General features: G+C 42.3%; 1 long non-coding RNA gene across 1 annotated transcript; it reads left to right on the top strand.

Annotated features, from left to right (window-relative positions):
• The first annotated feature begins 459 nt into the window (after positions 1 to 459).
• Positions 460 to 6,479, top strand: LOC145407779 (uncharacterized). The gene is made up of 2 exons (XR_013898793.1): positions 460 to 568; positions 5,741 to 6,479. It is a non-coding gene; the product is annotated as an uncharacterized LOC145407779 (long non-coding RNA).
• Positions 6,480 to 15,347: the final 8,868 nt, after the last annotated feature.

Raw genomic sequence — 15,347 nt, 5'->3', positions numbered from 1 at the left:
TCCCATCCCTCCCTCTCTCTCACCTGGCAACACACACACACACACACACACACACACACAACTCTTCTCATACGTTAATAGGGTCCAAGTGGGGCACAAACTGCTGCATCTTCATAATATACACAATTTTCAATATAAGGGGGTAATTTTTCGGTGTGTATAAAGAGAGGTGTCTTCACCCCCATTGAGCTCTGTAGTAACACATTTTGAAAATGACTTTTTTCCTAGGGACTTGTTAAGGTTTATTAGTAGACTAAACACTTCGTAAAAATAAATAAAGGAGCGGAATTTTTGTTTTATTCCTGATACTTTTATTAACATCTAATAAATAATGACAACAATTCCCTATATTTCAGTATAGAACAGTTCCATCTGTGTCCTGATTGGCTAGCTATTATGACGTCACTAGCTCCGCCCCCTTACCACACTTGTGGCTGCTGGGCCAGCCGCCACAAGTGTGGCGGGTGTGGGAATTCAGTGTGGACCCTGATACCGAGGTGGATGAACGCTATGGGTGCTTTCGCTCTGCTCTGCATTTTACTGGCTGTTCTTCCTGCTTTCAGTTCAGGTATGGTAATTTATGATTTTTTTTTTTTAGACTCGTAATGTTAAGTGCCTTTTGAAATTTCGTTCAGCTCTTCACTAGCGATTTATTCTGTCCGCACATCGATATCCTCTCGTGTCTTATAGATGCAAAGTACAGATGTGGATACGGAATTTTAAACTGAGATTTCGTTGCACATTTTTCTCAGCGGTTTATTCTGATCATTGCACATTGATAGGCTCTTGCATTAGTGCAACCTGTTTCAGTATTAAACAATATACATAACGTTCAATAGTGCAGAAATGTTTTATTTAAAAATATAATAATAATAATAATAATAATAATAATAATAATGAGCTCTATCTATCTATAGCCCGACGCCCTAATCCCGCAAAGGGTGGCCGCAGACAAAACGCCTCCAAGTCGCTCTGGCACCCACCATTTGACTACCCTCCCCCCAACTCACCCCCCCTCCCTCATATACCTCTCAACTCCATCCCTCCACCTCATCCTCGGTCTACCCCTCCCTCTCCCTCCCTCCACCTCACCTACATACACCCTCTTAGTCTTTCGTTCTCCATTCTCTCTACATGTCCAAACCACCTCAGTGTATTTCTCCTAATTTTCTCAACCACATCCACATCACATGATAATAATAATAATAATAATAATATTAATAATATAACAATATTAATATTAATACATCGATAAAGAAGAGCTGTTACGAAGCCTACTATGCTACTAAGAATAATAATATACTTTCTGTATAATTTTGCATGTTTTCATGCATTTACACACACACACACACACACACACACACACACACACACACTAATTTCCTTTTTTCTGTCAGTCATTTTTCTTCACAAATTTGATTGTTCCGCTGTATTTTTTCACTTTACTATTATTAGTCGTATTACAGTTGATAGAGGAGTTTGGAACGGTGTGTGAAAGGAGGAAATTGAAAGTAAATGAGAATAACAGTAAAGTGATGAAGTGTTTTTTTCTTTATGCGAGTAAGAAGGAACCAAAGGCTAGGAGCCCTGAATCAATTCCTTCCAAGAAAAAAAATACAAAAGTGAGCCAAATTCAAGATCTGTTCATTTCGAGATGCCTGGACACTGCGTTTGAAAGACTGGAGATCATAGGAAGTAGGAAATACAGACAGAGGAAAACAGTTCCAGAGTTGACCGGTTGCATAAATGAAGGACTGGGAGTGACGGTTAACTCTTGCATTAGAGAGTTGGACAGAAAAGGGATGTTTTGTTGCTAGACGGGTGCTATGCGCCCATCGTAGAGGTGGAGGGATGCAAGCAGACAGTTCAGAGGAGCAGTGACAATGGAAGTAGCGATAGAAAAGACATAAAGAGGCAACAGTGCGGCGAAGACACAGAGGTTGAAGGAAGCTAGTACGAGGTTGGTAGATGGTAGGAGGATGAATATAGTTTTGAATGGTGAGTTGCTAGAGGAGGTAGAGTATTTTAAGTATTTAGGGTCACATGTTACTGTGGATGGAGGAATAGATGCAGAAGTGAAGTTTAGAATGAATGAAGTAGGAAAAGTGCTGGGAGGAATGAGAAAAGTGTTTAGATGCCGTTTGCTTAGAATGGATGTAAAGAGAAAGCTGTATGAGGGTGTTGTGGTACCGACTACGTTATATGGGGCTGAAACATGGAATATGGGTGTAGCAGAAAGGAAAAGTTTGAATGTAATGGAGATGAGCTGTCTGAGGAGTATGTGTGGAGTGACGTGTATGGATCGAGTGAGAAATGATGAAGTGCGTAGGAGAACTGGAGTAGTGTGGGAGATGGCTGATCGAGTTGAGCAGAGGATGTTGTGATGGTTTGGGCATATGGAGAGAATGGATAATGAGCGATTGGTGAAAAAGATAACCACATCTGATGTGAGAGATGTAAGGATGAGAGGAAGACCACAAATAGGATGGATGGACAGTGTGAAGAGAGCGCTGGAAGCAAGAGGGATGTCTTTTGAGCAAGGAAGAGTGGCTGTGTGTGGTAGAAATGATTGGAGGAAAATTGTAAATGAATAAATAATGACGCAGCCCTGAGGGGATATTCTCCCGCATTTAATCTGATCAGCTGATCAGGTCAGGTGTGGGCAAGGGGATGGGTCCGTTATGACGTGGCAGGGGTAAACCAGCCCTGCTGTTGGGCCCTGCTGCGGATGTCACTGACTGCACTGCGCAGCTGACCCTCGGTGAGGATCCGTCCCTTCCCTTGGGGCTAAGATGCGAATGAATGTGTTTGAGTGGATGAGTAAATTGGGAGTGTGTTGTCCTGTATCAGGTACCTCCCTTTCCTTGGGGAAAGCAGCCTAGGTATATAGCTAGATAGATAGATTATCATTACTACTACTATTTTTATTATTATTATCATTATCATCATCGTCATCACCATTTAGAACTCCATTCCCACCCTAGGACAGGGTGAGGAGTTGCAGTGTCCAGACAGCCTAAATTTGCCCAATCCAATGGACCACGCTTCCATTCACTCATTATTCAAGCCCCCAGAATCCTGGCTCTATCGGATACACCAAAAACATTCACCACGTTCTGTAGCTTCACACAAATGTATCTGATAGAGTCAGTCGGGACGTTACCACGTTAAAAAGGGGTGCCAAACCTGATCATGCACTTCTCCCCACAACATTCATCCAGCTAGCTCGATCTCTTGTCAGTTCCCTAGCCTCACCGACTTCAAAACCTCTCTTCCTCACACACTCACCCACCATATCTCTGCACCTTCTCCTTAGCCAACCTTGCCTCCTCCCTCCTTCAAATTCACTCAGAAAAACCTTTTCCACTATTCTGTTGTTATCCATTCTCTCCACATGACCATACAATCTCAGTATACTCTCTTCGATTCTGGTGTCCACCGACTTCCTCACTCCACATCTTTCACGAATCACATTATTTCGTATCCTATCCTCCCCGTGTACAGCACATACATTCCTTAGCAGTCCTATCTCCACTGCTCTTACTCTTGACATTTCATTCTCATGCCACACCATAGTCTCACATCCATATGTTAAAGTTGGCACTAACCGTGGAATGTAGAGTGACACACGGAAGAAAAGTAGCTGGTGCAATGAAGGCCTTGATAAACAGAGGCTTGAGTGTTGCAGCTGCACGAGGCTTACATGAAGGAGTGTTAGTACCATTATTATTATCACTATCAGTATTATTATCCTCCTTATTATTCCATATGATGGGTATATAGGAATCGCCCCTGTCCGTCCGTCTTTCCGTCCAGGCCTGTATCTCGTAAACTACCAGGTGGATTGGCTTCCTTTCACACAGAAAGATAAACTATGTGTCGTAGTTGATGCCCGCATAGGTAAAATTGTCATATTGTCTGTACTTCACAAGCTATGGCCATACAAGGAAAAATCTGTCTTGTTATCTCCGCCGAGGAAGTTATATTTTACCTTGCATTGGTTGGTAGGTTTGCCTGTCTGTCTGTTAACAGGATTACTCTAAGTGTTATGAGCGGATTTTGATTAAATTTTGTGAAAAGGTGGGCCATGGGCCAAGGAAGAATCATTAAGTTTTGAGGTGGATCCGGAGTATCCCGCATAATATCTCCAATGGTTTGCAATGAATTTCAATGAAATATTACGGAAAGATGGGCCATGGAATAAAAAGGAACTGAAAATGGGGGAGGATTCGGATCCTATATCCAGCAAAAGGATCCAGATCCTTTTTAATGGCAATGGTATTGGCGGAGGTATGCGCTCTCTGAGCCCTTTCTAGTGTTATATTTTGGAAATTTATTGCATGATTCTCTTCATATCTTACAGAAAGATAGAGTATAAGCCCTGGTTTATGTCTTTATGTATGACACTGCCACATTGTAAGTACTGTATTTTACGAGCTTTATCCAAATAAGGAAACAATCTGTAAATAGCTGTATCTTGGAAACTACTTGCTGGAACATCATAATGTCTTAAAGAACAAGAAGCGGTGCCAAGACACAGCAAACCCGTGTCCGCAGTAATTTTAGTGCTGACGTATAAACACAACAGGATATCTAGTCAAAGATGTCACAAAATTAGGAGAAAATCGGGTGAAAATTGACAATTTCTAGCCCCTTTGAAATTTTAGGCCCGACCCACCTGACACTAACCCTCCTACCGCTTACTGGAGGGTGACCCCCTGATGTAATGACGCATGTTATAGGACGCAAATTTGAAAGATGCACCTTTTGGTTTTGTTTCATGTCGATGTGACGAAATTAAAAGGAGTTATGGTGAAAAAACGATATATTTTTTTTTTTTACATTTTTTTGGGCTTACCGCCTGGGAATTGGCCCAATTTGGCCCAAAATTTAATCAGGTGCTCAGAAGGTCGTAGCCCATCATCCCTGTAATTTTTGTAATAATCGCACACCTAGTTTTCACGTAGAGTTAACAGGCAAACAAACCAACCAACAAACAAACAGGCAGAGAAACCGAGTGAGAACTATAGGATACCAATCTCCGAGCCCCTCCCGGGCGGGGACAGGTAAAGATAGTGTACGAGTCCTAATTTATGCCTCCATATATAAATGACATTTGCATAACTACTAATGCATATCTATATATTCCTTACCGCATGATGTGGATACGTCTTTGGTAAAGGCTTGTTATTTTTGCTGTTACCATCATTACTACTACTACAACTACTACTACTATCATTATTATTACCACTCACTGCTATTGTTATTATTACTATTAACATTACTAAAATCATTGTCACTATCACTACTATTATTACCGGTACCGTATCACCACTGCAACTATTATCATTATCACTACTACAATTTTCATCACTACTGTTATTATTATTATCACCACTACCATTATTATCATCAATACTACTACTGTTATTATCACCAGTTATTATCATCACTACTACTGTTATCACTACTGTTATCATTGCCACTACTATCATTATCACTACGATTATTATTATCACTACGATTATTATTATCACTACTGCTATTATCATCACTGCTACTATTATTATTATCACTAGTATTTTTAGCATTATCACTACAAATATTATTATCACTACTGCTGTGATTATTGCGATTACCGCTACTATTATTATTATCACTCTTACTATTATCATTATCACTATTACTATTATTATTATCATCACTACTACTATTATTTATACTTCCTAACCCACAACAGGTACGATCTTGCCCGTGTGTGAGCCCTATCCCTGCTGCCGCATAGGTTTAGGCGGCAGGTGTTACTGCGACATGCAGCCCTGCCCCTTGTCCGGAGAGCGCTCCACGACAACGAAGACGACCAGTACGACTCGAGGTGACCCCAGCATCGGCAGTGTGAGTAGTGGTAAAGGTCGTCGTGAAGCCCCCAGTGGTCGTCGCGCAGTATGGCAGTCGTAAGCAAGAACTCGGCTCCATTATCCTCAACAAGAATGACAAGAACACCATCAAAAACAACAATAACAGAACAACAAGAATGACATAAACAAGAACAAAGAACAAGAACAACTACAAAAACAACAAAGTACGAACACAGGAAACAAACAACAAAAAACAATAACAAGAAACCATCAACAACAAAAACATAATTTTTTCAGCTTAGCTTGGCCCAGATTTTCGTCCTTTTCCAGCTTATTTCACGTAGCTCAGTGGCAGAATAAGACAATGCAACGGCTCTACATCCCTCCCATAGCACTTCTTCGTGACTAACAATTTGAAGGGGTTAATGAAGGCTATATCTCCCCCCCCCCTCGTTCCAAAATTCCCTCCTGCGCTTAATAAAATCACTTGGATGTGATATGGATTAATTGAAAAGGTAAAAAAAAAGATAATGTTTCTGTCTGTCTGTCTGTCTGTCTGTCTGTCTCTCTCTCTCTCTCTCTCTCTCTCTCTCTCTCTCTCCAAATAAATTGTTCAGAGAGTGAAATACCATGTTTCATTATCCTGTGTGGTGGTGTGGTGTGGGTATTACTGACTGGTGTGGTATTATCCAGTGTGGTGTTGTGGTGTGATTGTTACTGACTGGGGTGGTATTATCCTGTGTGGTGATTTGGATGTTTGTATTATTTACTTGTATGGTATTACCCTGTGTGGTGATGATGTGGTGTGGTGTGGCTATTAGTGATTGGTGTGGTATTATCCTGTGTGGTGGTGTAGTGTGGCTAATATTGATTGGTGTGGTATCGTCCTGTGTGGTGGTGAGGTGTAGTGTGGCTGTTACTGACTGGTGTGGCATTATCCTGTGTGGTGGTGTGGTGTCGGTATTACTGGCTGGTGTGGTATTATCCTTTGTGGTTCTGTGGTCTGGTGTGGGTATTACTGAATGGTGTGGTACTGTATTGTCCTGTGTGGTGGTGTGGGTATTACTGACTGGTGTGGTATTATTCTGTGTGGTGGTGTGGTCTGGTGTGGGTATTACTGACTGGTATTATAGACAGAAATCCAGACAACAAAAGCCCCCTTGCTCCTTTCAGGCTGTTTGGTAGAGAGTTTAACCCTTACCATGCCAGCGACATAGATCTACATCCTCTTCAAAAACGCTGGTGACTTAGATTAATGTCCTGCGGCATTGAAAGTTAATGCAAGTAATCGAAGTAAAATGGAACGTAATATCATATCTCGCTAACTTCAGACATTACTCCATCACACTTTGAACACTGATTTAGGAGCACAGGAGGCGAGTGAGTCTTTGCAGGCTCACTGCCACTCTCTTCTCTAACCTCAAAGATTTCAGAGGCCAACTGGCACCAACCTGACTCGATTCAAGCAACTTTCTTACTTTGCTGATTACTTTTATTAGTGCCAGGGATCTTATATTGATGTGTTAAGTCAAATTACGTACAAAAAATATCCAAAATCGGTTCACAAGCTCAAAGATGCTCTGCTCTCAGTAACCTTGATGATTTGAGAGGTCGAGTGGCACTAAACTGACTTGATTCAACCATCTGGCTTTACTGATTACTTTTGTTAGTGCCAGGGATCTTATACAGATGTATTAACCCCATTTAGCCAGAAAAATAAAAATTCAAAATCGGCCGGCATTGAGAGGTATCTTTTTTTTTTTTTTTTTTTTTTTTTTTTTTTGCCCAGCACGGTACGGGTTAAAAGGCTGGAGGTCATAGGATAAGAAAGAGACTGACTGAAGGCGATAGTTCCTCACCTGACATACGGGAAAGGTGATGATGATGATGATGATGATGAGGAGGAGGAGGAGGAAGAGAAGAATGATCAATGTAGTAATGGTGGTGGTGATGATGATGGTTGTAATGGTGGTGGTGGTAATGGTTGTGGTGGTGTTGGTGATGGTGGTAATGGTGGAGATGGTGATGATGGTGGTAATGGTGGTGATGGCGATGATGGTGTATAGTGAGAAAAGGAGGAGAAAAAAAGAACAGCATTTGTGGATATTCCGTAACGCCTCTTCATTAGCAATTTAATATAAGCATTACACCCCAGTTTTCTTCTATATCTTATTAACGCAAATTATGAAGGTATTTAAAAGATATACATAACATACGAAGGAATAATAACATGGAGTGGATAAAATAATAAGCCAGAGAATAACTGTTACGAGACCGCCTATGTCGTTCTTGAGAGAGAGAGAGAGAGAGAGAGAGAGAGAGAGGCTAGTTTTTGGTGATCTTGCTGAATGAGATTTTTCCAACTTCTATTATTTTCTTTTTACTTCTTTCGATCTACACCATCCATCCCTTCCTTCCCCACTCCCACCCTCCCTCCTTCCTTCCCTCTTTCAGTAGCAGTGGTAGTGGTGTATAGATGTTGGTGTTGTTTGTGTGGCTAGCAGACCCATCGACCACAAACAAGCAACATCTTCATGTGACAGACAGTGCTTGGACAGGGTGGGAACAGAGTCCTTCCACACGGAGAGGTGCAGGTAAAGTGAAAGAGGCATACCCCCGAGAGGATGAGCTGTGTATAGAATATGTATGAGTAGTAGTGTCACCCAGACTTTGTCTGCTTGGTAAATGTGGTTGAGTTCCCCCCCTGCGAGTGTTGTGCAAGGCTAGCTGTGTATAAGAGGTATGTATGAGTAGTAATGTCAGCCCAGACTTTGACTCCTTGGTAAATGTGGCTGAGTTCCCCGCCTGGGAGTGCTGTACATGGCCAGCTATCATGTCACTACCATGATAGTACCTCCAGGGACGATGGTAACCATGCAGCTACTATCATTTTGGTGGGCTAACGGGTGTTACACCTTGCCTAAGGGAGACCTGGGATAATGCAGGGCAGGGACGTCCATCTCTGAACCGGACACATCACACGGCCGCATACCCATGTTGTGTTACGTAATGATGAGCAATTAAGCAAATTATACTCGTTTTACTCTAATTTGGCCAAGATTTCTTGGTTATTATGTAGTTTATTTCACACTACATTCCCTCCATAGCACTGCTTCATGACTGGCATCATATTCTGGTGTTAATATCTTGTAACAGCTTAGAATTCAAGATGGAGAAATGGCAATTTTAGGCCAAGTTAAAGTGAAAATGGTATAATAGACAATGGAGTATAGAGGAAGGCAAACAGCAGTAGGCAATCCATTATATATTTTTTTTATAATGCAATGTCTTTTTCGAATTATTTAACTATAACCACATATTGAAATTGTGCTTAATTATGGAGAAGCAGTTTTTGTCTTAAACCCTCTTCAGATGTAAAATCAAGGTAATTATCTAGGTAACTATTACTCTATTATCTATCTGTTATCTATTTATAACTATTTGTGCCTATGCATGTATGTATGGATGCATGTATACGAGTATGACCATACATGTCTATAGTGTGGAGAAAGAGAGAGAGAGAGAGAGAGAGAGAGAGAGAAAAAGATAGACAGTGACAGAGACAGACAGACAGACAGAAGTTTAGTCTCTCTCTCTCTCTCTCTCTCTCTCTCTCTCTCTCTCTCTCTCTCTCTCTCTCTCTCTCTCCACACACACACACACACACACACACACACACACACACACACACACACACACACACACACACACACACATTCCTTTCCTTTTTCCCTCCCCCACTACCACCAACCTCATCCCCACAAATCACTTGAAGGGAAAATGGTGGCGGGGTAGTGAGAATTTCCCCAGAGTTTGTTCACTTTGAGGTTGTTGCCCTGTATGAAGAAGTGTAGATTTATTAACTAAAATGATAGCGAGTGAGAGACTGACAAAGAGAGTGTGTGAGGGGTAGGGAAAACCTGAGGATGCGATGCAGGGATGGAGTGGAGAGATATGTTGAGAGGATGGGGAATGAGACTGACTAGAAGAGTGTATGTGAGGGGTAGGGGGAAACCTGAGGATCTGCAGGGATGGGATGGAGAGATCTATAAGAGAGGGAGGTGGAGAATGAAACTGACTAGGAGGAGTGTATGTGCGAGGTGGAGGGGGAGACGAAAGGTGAGAGGGATGGATAGATGAGTGGTGAGATTCACATATATGAGAGAGGATTGTGATTCAGAGATGGTATTATTTCACTCTTTATGCTGAGCTTCAGTAAAAGTTGCCAAAATGTCGTTCATCCCATGTCTCAGAGTTACTGTCCTCTTATTGCACCCATCTACTGCCTTCTTATATGCAGGGAATGACTTCTTTATTTAGACTCCAGTGAGATGAGTGACTATTGCTAGATAAAGAACACAGTAATAAATAGGTGCGGGCACTTCGCGCTTATTTCGACAGCGAGTGTACGCTTTTTGCATACATAAACCCACACGGCCATCACACATACACACCACCAGTACACATACACAGTATACCTCACTCTCAAATCGCTGCTTTCGGCCTTCAGTTCTTTCTTTACTCTCCTTTCCCACTCGCCGGCTTATTATGAACCTTTAATTATTCTGAGCAAGAATATTAAGCTGCAAAACAGTGTCAAGGTAACAACATTCTTTCACACAGAAACAGGCAGAACAATGACAGAAACACTCAATAAAAGTCATGTTAATGTTTCCTTCGTCCATATCCGATATCTCGATATCGACAGTAAATATCGGTATCGGTTATGTCTCGGAAAAAATGCAAATATCGGCGATATAACGTTTCGGCGAATCATTTCGATTACAGCACAACTGGTGGTAAGGAAAACTAAGGAGAGAGAGAGAGAGAGAGAGAGAGAGAGAGAGAGAGAGATGCTGTTAACCTACTCCACCTCCCCCTTTCATCGATTTACTGTTTTACTCTGTCGAAGAAAACCATTTTAAATATCTGAAAACAAATTTTACCTATCTTACCAGCTCTGTAAACACCACCTAATCAAGCCACTAAAGTGTAAATAAAATACTTCTAACCTATCTCGCCAGTTCTCTGTAAACAACAAATAATCAGGACACTAAATTATTTTATCTTTTTTCTCAATAATCATAAGCACTTCCACAAGCCTTGCAACTGCGACCTTTTAGGTTCAGTGATTCTCCACATCATATTAAGGCAGTGATACTTAAAACTAGGCAAATTATGACCAAATTTATGATCTGTGTGTGTGTGTGTGTGTGTGTGTGTGTGTGTGTGTGTGTGTGTGTGTGTGTGTTCCGCGCTTGTTCTTGATCTTTCCAAGTTCTTGGATGAAGATGACGACCCACACTTCAGAGCAAATCCTTGTTTTAATTTGTCCTATATAACTATGAAAACACGTCTCTTAAATCAGGTAATGGTGGTGGTGGTGGTAATTGTAGTTATTGTAGCTGTAGAGTAAATGCGACTGGTAGCAGAGAGAATAAGAAGAAATTAGGGAGAAAACAGAATGGAGACAGACAGACAGAGACAGAGACCGAGAGGAGACTACGCCATACTTTTTCTTCAGTACACTTGCCTTGATGAAAATATCCTACCACGGTCAAGGTCAGGTAAAGCATCCAGGAAACGAATATGTTCGTTGTTTATTTCGCTAGGTGAAAGCCTCCCTGGTATGAAAGTTGGTCAACAACTCACCTTGATCTCTCCTTCCTTTCGTCAATTAGGCAGTTGCTACTGTACGAGGTGGACGTGTGTGCTTTCATGATTAAACATCTTTAGCCTGCGTAGATTTGGACGGGGGGGGGGGAGGCGTGACCTGAGTAGCTATGTACTGGAGGGTGAGGGTGTGGCCTACTATCGGAGGGAGAGAGGGGGAGGTTTGGGGGGAACTGCTTGGGGTCATGCCCAATAATGCGCACGCATTGTACTGGGCTTGAAAACACTGTGACCCAGACAAGATACCCAAGATATTTTGCATTAAATGGGCAGATCCACTGTACGTGAGTGATGGACAATGCCTATGTCCAGGATTAGGATGTATGCAATAGGAAAACATTATTAATAAATGTCTTGAAATATTTCACTTTGTTTTAATTTGTCCTTTACATGAAAATACGTCTCTTAAATCAGGTAATACTGCTGGTGGTGTTAAATGTAGCTGTATAGTGATTTTGACTTTGGTAACAGGGAGGATAAGAAGAATTTAGGGAGAAAACAGAAGAGAGAGAGAGAGAGAGAGAGAGAGAGAGAGAGAGAGATTATTTCACTATAGGTGAAAACTACCCGAGTATGAAAGTTGGTTAAAGCCATTCACTCACTTGGTTGTCCGCTTTCCTTGGACATTTTCCAAGTAGCTACAGTACTAGGTGGACGTGTGTGCTCTCATGATTAAACATCTTCAGCCTGCATAGATTTGGACAGGGGTTGTGTGGCCTAATAATCGGTTGGGAGGGGAGGATTGCTTGCCGGCATGCCCAATATTACGCATGCGTAGAAATGGACATGTCCAGTACTTCGCAAGGCGTAGTATTGTGCACGGTGAGAGGAGGATGGGGGGGGGGGGACAATACCTGAAGGAATGGGCATGCCCAATACTGCACAAGGGTGGGAGGGGGGGATTGCTTGAGGGTGTGTCCATTACAACGTATGCGTAGTAATGGGCAGTGTTATACTACTGCAGAGAAAATCGTGAACCTTTGTATACAGCAGCATACCATAGAAAGTTTTTGCACGGTCCGTCGCCTCACAACAGGGGTAGTTAGGCAATGAGGGTGAGATAGGGACACGGTTGGTATAGCACAAAGTACTGGGATTTTTTTTTTTTTTTTTTTGTGCTCGACTCTGGGCATAGGCTTCACAGCCAGCTTCCAAGGTCCAGTAGTCCTCCTACATATCATACACCTCTACATGTCACCACTTCGGCGCTAACACCCACTGTCCATTCTGAATACATGCTAGGGCTGTCTCATACAGGACTGGTGTATTGGTATTAGCCGGGGTATTTTTACGACATGCCAGTGGGTCTTCTGGTAGATCTTTAAAGTCTGCTTTACATGAAATTCAAATCCTTAAACTATTCCCTGCCCCAGCGGGGATTTGAACCTGGGTCCGGTAGGACCTCAAAGCCACCTCTCTACCGATTGAGGCACCGCCTTCCCCAGATACAGTATACTCCTCGCATACTGGTTGCTGTTGTAAGGGATTGCTGTTGGATATTGTGTTAGCAGTTAATATATGCGAGGCAAGGCTGTAATATAGCGCTGTGTTAATTTCGCTTTAACTTGGCCTAAAATTCCCATGTCTCCTCCAGTGCAGAGTCGAAAAATTAAAACGAGATGATAGCACTAATCACGAATTGCTATGGAAAAAATGTCGATCCCTATCATTGACTTACGGCTAGTTAGCTACAGGAAATTAACTTAAAAAAAGGCGAAAATCTGGGTCAAAAAAAGGTGGGGCAGAAACAGTTGTAGGTGGGAGGGAGTGCTGGGCTGTTAAGGCTTGTCACAGGGTTATCAGTACACTATTTGCAAGAGAAAATGATAATGATCGTAAGTAAAACACTAGATTTCTCGGTAATTACTGATGATACAAAAATAATGAGGTAATTTAACTTGCTGTGAGCTTAAGAAACAGAAAGATTAAAGGTATGTTCAGTCACTTCAATCTTAAGCTCCTTTTCTGCGATAAGTAACTAACACCAGTCGGAAGTAACAAGAATAAGCTAAAAAAAAATAATAATAAAAAAGCCCCAGTGCAGTGAAGTGGGTTATGTTTATATTCCTCCGACATTTTACTACCGAGGGAGAGAGATAAAGAACAACAAAGGATGGTGAGTGAGTTCGAGAGGGTGTAGTAGGAAGGAAGGGAACTGAAAGTGAGTTAAATAAAAGAAAAGGCGCGGTGCTTGAGTGGGAAAGGTGTATGGAATTATCCACTTTCAGTGTAACGTGTATATGAGTGAGAGATGGGGGATAGTATGTAATAAATGAGGAAGTGATAGGCGGGGTAGATGCTGCAGACGGACGCCTTCACGTGGTGGCACTAATACACTCGGTCGACTCCTCTGCTTGGAAAGTGACTACGATGTTTCCTTAGCCACTTGTTAGAATGCAGCCAAAAATAGGCAGCCTAAGAATGAGGGCATGATCATAGAGAGAACATTGTAAGAAAGGAGAGAGGCTGAGTGAAGGGAAGGGGCTACAAGAAATCACTACATCGAGTGAGTGGATGATGGGTATCTGCACCTAACTAGAATTAAAATATGGCGTAACTGTACTGAAACGCATAACTCCTTGAATGACATGACGATGCTGGTAAGGGATACCGTCACGTGGTGGCACCAGTATCACTGACGGTGGACCTGCCTGGTTATACAAACGTGCCCTAGTCCTCTCACTGTCCCCTCCAAAAAGGATGTGCCCGGTAGAAGAATGACAACCGCCTGCAGTCCACCGGGTTTTCGTTCAGATGAACCTGAGCTACTACCACCACCACCACCACCATCACCGTACTACTGCATCCACTACTGCCATCGTACAACTACTGCCACTGTACTACTACTACTACTACTGCTAGGCTACTACTGCCATTGTACTACTACTCCTACTACAACTACTACTATTACCACTCCTGCTACCACCACCACCACCACTACTACTGCAATGATGCATTTTTATGAAGTTCTTGCTACCACAACATTCTTATGGTCAGCTCACGACGAACTTCTACCAGTAAAGGGGTTAATGACAGCTATACCTATTACGTAGGTCCTCCAGTTTAAAAAGCCTCCTAAGTGCTGAATGAAATCGTCTCGTGGTAGTAATAATATAATAGAAAAAATCGCAACCGTACTGCTGCTGCTATTTTCCAGGCTCATCCGAATATGAACCCGGTGGACTGTAGGCTTAAGCTGTCCCTTCTCCTGTAGCCCACCATTCTGCTCCAGGAGGTGATGGAATCAGCTTCAGGAAGTTTATGCGGCAAGGCAGTGGAGCAGCCTAATTAAGTCGGTGTCACCGCATGAAGGCGTCCGTACTCGCTTAATCTAACTACAACCACTCCTCTCTGCGATCGTGTCAATCTAATTACCTAGTTACTTGAGTGTTCACGGCAGCTAATCAACACGAGTGTGGCCTTTTCGAAGGTGGAGATGATATGGGTAATGTGGGTGCGGGTGTAGGTGTGGGTGTGGATGTTGGTGTGGATGAGAGAGAGAGAGAGAGAGAGAGAGAGAGAGAGAGAGAGAGAGAGAGAGAGAGAGATGAGATGAAATGAAATGAGAAGTGAGAGTGCAAAATCAATTAACATTCGAGGTAACAATGCCTTTGAACCAAAAGAACTGAAGCAACTAGTGACAGGTACTGAACATATTTACCAAGGAAACGCTCATCTGATATGTGTCAATCCACCTACTGTGCGGTAATGATAGTTTAGGAAAGAAAAACTGAAAAATCTGCCCCATAGTTGACTGGCTGTGTACATGAACATCTGAGAGTTTTTGGTTATCTTTCACATTAAGTGACGTGTATG

This window comes from Coenobita brevimanus, chromosome 74, assembly GCF_032717465.1.
Source record: "Coenobita brevimanus isolate Jiangsu-jjx chromosome 74, ASM3271746v2, whole genome shotgun sequence".
Lineage (NCBI taxonomy): Eukaryota > Metazoa > Arthropoda > Malacostraca > Decapoda > Coenobitidae > Coenobita > Coenobita brevimanus.
Note: the sequence above shows the minus strand (reverse complement) of the source record. Positions and strands in the feature narration are given on the sequence as shown.